This window comes from Crocodylus porosus, unplaced genomic scaffold (genome assembly GCF_001723895.1).
Source record: "Crocodylus porosus isolate Cpor-Errol unplaced genomic scaffold, CroPor_comp1, whole genome shotgun sequence".
Lineage (NCBI taxonomy): Eukaryota > Metazoa > Chordata > Crocodylia > Crocodylidae > Crocodylus > Crocodylus porosus.
In genome coordinates this window covers 14,151,277-14,158,489 of record NW_017728915.1, presented here as the reverse complement: position 1 = coordinate 14,158,489, position 7,213 = coordinate 14,151,277, and the positions used below count along the sequence as shown (strand labels likewise).

At 42.8% G+C, this 7,213-nt stretch overlaps 1 long non-coding RNA gene across 1 annotated transcript in view; it reads right to left on the bottom strand.

Annotated features, from left to right (window-relative positions):
• The window catches only part of LOC109310784, a 25,057-nt gene that overhangs the window by 17,474 nt on the left and 370 nt on the right, over nucleotides 1-7,213 (bottom strand). Inside the window, exon 2 of the long non-coding RNA XR_002101312.1 lies at nucleotides 3,549-3,710. This is a non-coding gene — a long non-coding RNA (uncharacterized LOC109310784). The remainder of the gene's footprint in view (nucleotides 1-3,548; nucleotides 3,711-7,213) is intronic.

Below are 7,213 nucleotides of genomic sequence, written 5' to 3'. Positions count from 1 at the left end.
CATAGGGCCTGCCCTGTTGTCCCCTGATCATACGAGTGGCCCTCCTCTGGACCCTCTCCATGCTGTCGACATCCCTCTTGAAGTGTGGTGCCCAGAACTGGTTGCAGTACTCCAGCTGCGGGATGATTTCTCCTCCTTGCCACCACTTATCTGGCCTACCCCAGTATCTCAGCTGTCTACCTAAGTCTCCAGCTCCAGTCTACCTTAAGTAAACCCAAGCCTCAGTTCCTCAGCCAGCTTCTCTCTAGTCCACAGGTTCTAATCCTGGTTCTGGCAACTTTAACTCTCTCTCTCACCTGAACCTTCTCCCAGGTACTCCAATGCACACTTACACACTATACCATCCAAGTTAGGAACTTACCTGTGTGTATGTGTAGGTGGGTTGTGTGTGTGAACTGGTGAGTGTATGTATATGTCATTGTGTGCATGATAAATAAATTAGTGATCTGTGTCTAACTTTTGGGGTGTATAATGTATGTGCTTCAATTGGCAGCGGCACAAATTTGTGCCTCAGCACACATGCTTGAACATGCACTTTGGTGTCGGGCAACTTGTGCCACTTGGGGCAAACTAACCATGCCCACCTACTCCTGGATCTTCAGCCAGGGGGAGCTAGAACTTGGAGCCACCACCTGTGCTGGCTCCAGCAGTATATAAAGCTTCCCTCACAAGCAGCTCACCCTCAGGAGCTTCTTAGGCCCAGCAAGTTGGTATCTGGAGACATTAGCCCCTTGTGCCAACTGGACTGACAAAGCAGCCTTAAGCTAGAGTTGCCCATCCACCCTCTACCCACTGCAGAAATCTGGTGGTGGGGGGCTGCTGCCTGGATCTGACCTCCTGCCACCTGAAACAGTATCTGTCCCCTTGGACCTGTGGCCCAATGTCTGCACACCTGCCAGACCCAGACAGGAACCTCACAGCTGCCTAGGCTCTGGTACAGGCACTACAGCAGAGCCTACTGAACCTCTGGGCCAGTTTCCAGTGGACTGTGGCTACACAGTTAGCCTTCTGTCAGCACTGCTGTCATACACCCAGAAAACGTGCTTCTTGCGATGGCCCGCTAAACTGTCAAAGCATGTCCTCCTGACTCCAAATGACTAGGAATCAACCACCTCATCTGCCCTCCAGCTGCGTCCCCAGTGCTGGCCCTGGGCAGATTCCTCTGCCCAGGTCTCACCACTTGCCTCAGACGCAGGGATCCTAGTGTTCCCTGTTTAAAAATGGCAAATTCTCTGATAAGAAATCCAAATTCTCTCATTAAAATACCCCAAATCCATGTTCTTCTGTGATTACAATAAAGCAGAGAGATAAGCTCAGTGATGTTTTACTGATATATTTACAATTTTAAAGCCTACCAGTGCCTCTATCATCATAATAAAATGAATTCTAAATATCTATACACTTTGGCATTTGCTTGTTTTTTTTATATCATAGAAAAAGTCAGAGGTCACTCACCAAGATGTGGGATGCTGAGCAGCTGATATGCCAGTGCCCTGCTCTTGCCCTTGCCTCTCACTCCCAACCCACTTCTGACCTGCCATCCCTGCCAGACCCCACTAGCTCCCTCCTGGCAGTAGCTCCATCCCAGAACCAGGACATGTTCTACCTGCTCCTTTGTGGCTCTGAGCAATGCCAGCCCTTGCTGTTGTGTTTCCTGCACCTGTGCCCAGGCTCCAGTGATCCCCATGCTGTTCCTGCAAAGCTTTTGACTGGGGCTCAGGGACTGGATCAGGCAAGCCCCTTCCCTTCCAAACCAGCCTCACTCTGCACAGGCTGCTGTAAGTGGGCAAGGTGGCTCTAAGCCAAGCTCTGGCATCTTCTTCTACCCAGAGCACTTATCCCATCCCCAACCCCCATCTTTCTCACACACCTCTGCTGGCACCTCCACCCCTACCCCCAGCCCATCACACTCCCCAAGTGGTTCCCGGGACCAGGAGCACTGCCAGGCTGGGGCCACATGTCCCAGCACTGGTGTGGGCATGGCTGCAGTGCAGCAGTTGCCCCTGAAGCCAAGGCTCCTACCAGCAGGTCCTGTCCCATCTGGTGGTTGGGCACATAGGGTGTGAATTTTGTTGGGGGGAGGTTCAGGGGGTTGTGAGTGGTTGTGGGACTTGTGGGTGGGTATGTGGGTGGGGGGTTCTTGGGTGTAGTGGGACTGTGTGGGGGTCAGGAAGACTGTGGAGATGGGGAACTGCTCAGGAGGGGCACAAAGCTCCCATCCCCCAGCAGCAGCTGTTGGGGCACTCATGGCGCACTTCAGGCACAGCCCTCTGGCAGCACTCAGCACTGCTAGAAACCAGGAGCTGCATATGGCACCAGCCTGGCCCACTGGCATGTGCTCTCACACAGGATTGAACAACTCTGGCTGTCATGCAGGGCTCCTGGCACCACACACAGAAACCGTGTGCTATCAGGCCAGGCCTGGTCCTGCCTGCATGAAGCCGGTCCAGCCTAAAGATGCGCGGGGCAGATGGAGGCAGGACCTGGCCTGGCCCAAGGGCATGAGGCTTCTGTCTGCATTACCAGGAGCACCACATGACAGTAAAAGTAGCTTGAGAGCATGTGCCAGGGCTGGCACCCTGTGCCATGTGCTGACTTTAATCTCCCCAGATCTGCACACAGGATCACAGCAGGCTGCCATCCCTCCCCAACAGTACTGGGATTGCAAGGGACTTCAGGGACAGATCACAGACACTGGCCAGCTACAGATGTCAATATCAGAGCAGTCCTTCCACCCCTCTTCCACCTCCCTCTTCTTACTTTCTGTTTCACTGCAAGCCTGGCTCTGAAACATCTGAAACATTCAAAACATTTCTGAACTGTTTTGGATGGTTTCGTTTAGTTTTAGAGATGATTTAGAGCCCTCCATGTACTTTTAGATTCAGTGATTTGAGCACTGAAATGGGCCAAAACACCTTCAAAACAAAACGGCTGCTGAAATTTCGCACAACCCAGGGATGCATCTACATGTGTTATTAGCACACCGCAATAAACTCCAGTGCATATTGTACCAGAGTTTATTGCTCTCAGGTGTGCTCTTTGCCTGTATGCCTAGGACTGTAGCATGTTGAGGCAGGGTAGAGTAGGCCCAGCCTGCAGGAGGCCCCAGGGGTCAGCCTGCCAGCTCAGGGCTGCTCCAGCCTGGCTCATCTTGCTGTGGAGAGGCTGGCTAGGGCATAAGGATGCTTCAGTGTGGGGCTAGCTGGCAGGCAGCCCCTGCACTAAAGCAACTTTCTGCCCCAGCCAGCCCTGTCAACATCTACATATGTGCTGCTGCACATAAAAAGATTCTGCAGCAAGGTTGTAATTGTATTTACAAGTACTACCCTGCTGCAAAGTTAATTAGTTTCCTGCAGCCTAATAGGGCTGCATGTGTATATGCGAGATGTTTACTGCAGAGTTAATTAGTCTGCAGTAACTAATTAAACATTTCATGTAGACATGGCTAAGGAGGCCAGATTTCATGTCTGTCTGGTTCTTTTTTCTTTCTTTTTATTGGTTAGATTGTAAATTACTATGTATTTCACATGCCCAAATATCAGACATACCACAATTTCAGGCTGAATCCTCTGTCCAGTGACCTTAATGAGCATCAGTTCGTGCTTTAGTAAGGATGATTTTTTCAGAAAAAAATAGCAGTGAGGTGTCTCATTCTTTTGTATTTTCAGTGGAATTTAGGCACCTGAAAGCCATTTTCTCCGTCTTCAAGCCTGTAATGGATACATTAATAAAAGTTACATAACTAGATCAACACTTTTCCTTTTACCACTCCAGCATTTCCAAACTTCACCTTTTGTTATTCAAAATTTGGCTTATCACTTTTCATAAGCAAGATGCAATTTTCCCATGAGTTTTTGAATGCATCTTTCTGATGCAAACCTATTTACTACCTCTATGCCTGTGCAATCCTGGTTAAATTATTTCTGTGCATTTATATAAGGCTTCTCTTAAATACTATGAAGAAGTTTCAAACTGGTGAAGAAAACGTAGCTTTCACTTATTTAGTGGTGGTTGATGTTTTCTAAAGTTTGCACTGGCTTTCAGTTTATTGTGGGTGCATGTTTGATTTGGACATTCAGCACCTGAATATTGCTCCAGTGTTTACGTTCTAGCTACTTTAGAAATAAACTTTCTTTCTGTATATCAGTTAGACAGCTCAATCTTTTTGGAATGATAATAGATTGAAATATATTAAATCTTATAATCTGGGTTTTGTGGGGCTAAATAAGAGAGCTTTCACTGGGCATGCCTTACCTCTGGACTTCAGTCTTCTGATAAATTATCTACAGATTCACTCAGTTCACTGACTTTTAGAACAGTTTTCAAGGCTTAAATATTTAGTGATGCATTTGCCTGGGGATGTTAGGGGTGATTTATATATATTTATTAAGGATATGTTGAAGGATTTCACTTCAGTTGAATCTAGTCAATATGTTTTTATTTTGTTGTTATCTTTGTATACATGCCAATAAACCTAGTGATGAGTGCATTTTATAAATTGTAAAATAAATAAATTTGTGCTAAACCGTGTGGTTATTTATGGTGTAGAGTGCTAACTTAGCTGAGACAGCAAACTGATGCTATTAGAACCTAATTCATTCTCATACTTCCAGAAGTGAGAAACCAGTCAATTTTTCCAATGTGACATGAAGACTTTATTTATGGTTTCATTGATTAAGAATATGTCCATGTTATCTACTTAAGATATTGGCTAAGTTTTGAAATAAAATACATGATTTTGTAATCTTTAAACCTTCTTTTCTCTCTGGAATTTTTAAAAGCCAATATTTTAAAAAGTCAGGATGAATGTTTCTATTCTGCAGTGAAACTCTGACTCACATTAGCCAATGGAGGAGTCAGTAATAGACAGGTGTTTAATTCATGTCCCAGCCAGGGATCCTTAGAACACTCTGGCCCAGTCTCATAAATTTACATCCTCTTTATATTTCCTGGAATAGGTGCTTTGCTCACATGTTGTGCTTAGAAAATAACCTATTTGGCAAAGCAGTAACTAATCCACATTATACTGCACTGAGCAGGATTTGCTTATCCTGTGCTCAGCCATTCATTTTTAAACCCTGAAAAACAAGAATATGGGACTGTTAGGTGGTGGAGAATGGGTTGGCCAAAGCCCATGGCAGCACACTGCATAATGTAACATTTGCCAGGTGGTACACTTATGGAGGTTTTCTATCTAACTCCCAAAGGTGGCAAGGATGACTACAAAAAAACATTGTAGGTAAAAAAATATTCTTAGAGTTGCTGAAAATTAACATGCTGCATGCATGGCTCTTTTGCTACCTATGATATGATTGTTACAGAGTAACGCCAGAACCAGTGATGCCACATACCCATTCAAGTCAACTGAAGAAACATGATGGTGTTTCACAAGCAAGGGAACATCTGATGAAATAAGTTTATGTCTATGAAAGCTCATGCCTCACTGAATCTGTTAGGCTCTAAGATGCTACCCTGCCCTACCTTCTGCCCACAGCTCTTGTAGATGTCTTGCCACCGTCAGATCCCTGCAACTGGCCAAACTGGATTGAAGTATGAGTGAAAGTCTCAGTTCACTAGAGTTGATAAAAATTACCTTACTTGAACATATAAGCCTTTATAATTAGGGGAAAGATCCAAGGACTCAATTTAAAAAGACAGTGAGAACTCCCCTGAATTTATACTGCTACTACCCTAGGAGAGGACATACTTCCAGTACAGGTTATGACTAATTTTAAAAATGTTTAGTGTCTATTTTGAGTTCTTAGGGATAGCTGTTTCACTGTTTATGTAAAATGAAAAATATGGGTATAAATACATCTTCTTTTCAAATAATTTTTTGATGTTAATCCTTTTGTCATCAGTTTTGAGGGCAACTACAGATTAGCAATAAGAATGAAGAGAGAAAAATAGCACAGTGTGTTTCTATTATTTTAAAGACATTTCTATAATTTTAAATTTTCTGTATAGTTAAATGGCTAAAAGTAGCTAGTTATGTAGCTAAATAGCTAAAAAGAAGGCTTAACAATCACCTCCCCCCAAAAACCAAAGATTCTGAAGATTTCCATTGAACATCAAATAATATTTGATTCCACTAAATATTTAAGTCTTATAATAGATTGATCACTGTGGTAAGTGTCTTTTTGAATGTTGGTTTAAGTATTTGTTTAACAAATTTCCCCTTTGTTTTTTCCAAATACAAATATAGAAACAAAGAATTATTCACAGTATGAGATTCAACTTCTCAAACCAGATGGTACTTCAGATATTTAGCAATTTTACCCGGTGTGCTAACATGGACTCACAACCCAGATGGAAGAGCTAGTATAAAAAGCTACTGAATAATAGATTTTTTCTGATATGTCAACAATCACAAAGCAAGCTATGCTAAATAATATTGTGATGCTCTCATTGTTGATCCCTTGAAAAAGTACAGTGCTCCTCTATCTCTTCTTGCTTTGAAAAGTATTCTATTAAGGTAACAATATACCCATGATTGGAGAAGATTATGAGAAGACACTAAAGCATAAAATATGTCTGGACAATGAGTGCAATTTTGAAAGGTCTTTTTTTATCCCCTGATTCAGCCTGGTATTTAAGAATGTGCCTAACTTTAAGCATGTGAATAGTCTTGATTTCAATAAGATCACTGTCTGGCTTAAAATTAGGAACATGTTTAAGTATCCTGCACAGGAAAGGCCACATTGCCTGTTTTGCTTTATCTGTGCTTCTCAGAATACAATGTACCTTTTGTTAGTTATTGTAACTAACTTTCATTATTTATTGTATTAGGTCTGGAAAACACAGAACATTAATGTGAATGTTTTAAGTTCCACTAGAAGTACATTTCCATTAAGCAAATTTAAAAGAGATTCAAAACAGATGGAGAGGGCTGGTAAAAAATAAAGCATATTCTTAGAGGGGCTCTGCCTAAATCTATTAGTTTTTTTCCATTTAAAACAAAATGTAAAATGCTACTGTTCCTAATCATGGGGACTTCTGGCTAGAAATGGAATGTAATACTTGTCTGTAGTCTAAGCTCCTTAACAGTGTTCTATTGGAAAGTTCCAACCAGCTCTAATTTTTAAGGCTAAAATGCTACCCAATAGATGCTGTCTACAGATCTCCTCTTTCCTACCAATAAGACTGTATTTGAGTGCTTTGATTAAAATATTTCATGGGAAGAAAAATGATGCCTAAATAGTCAGGTTTGAAA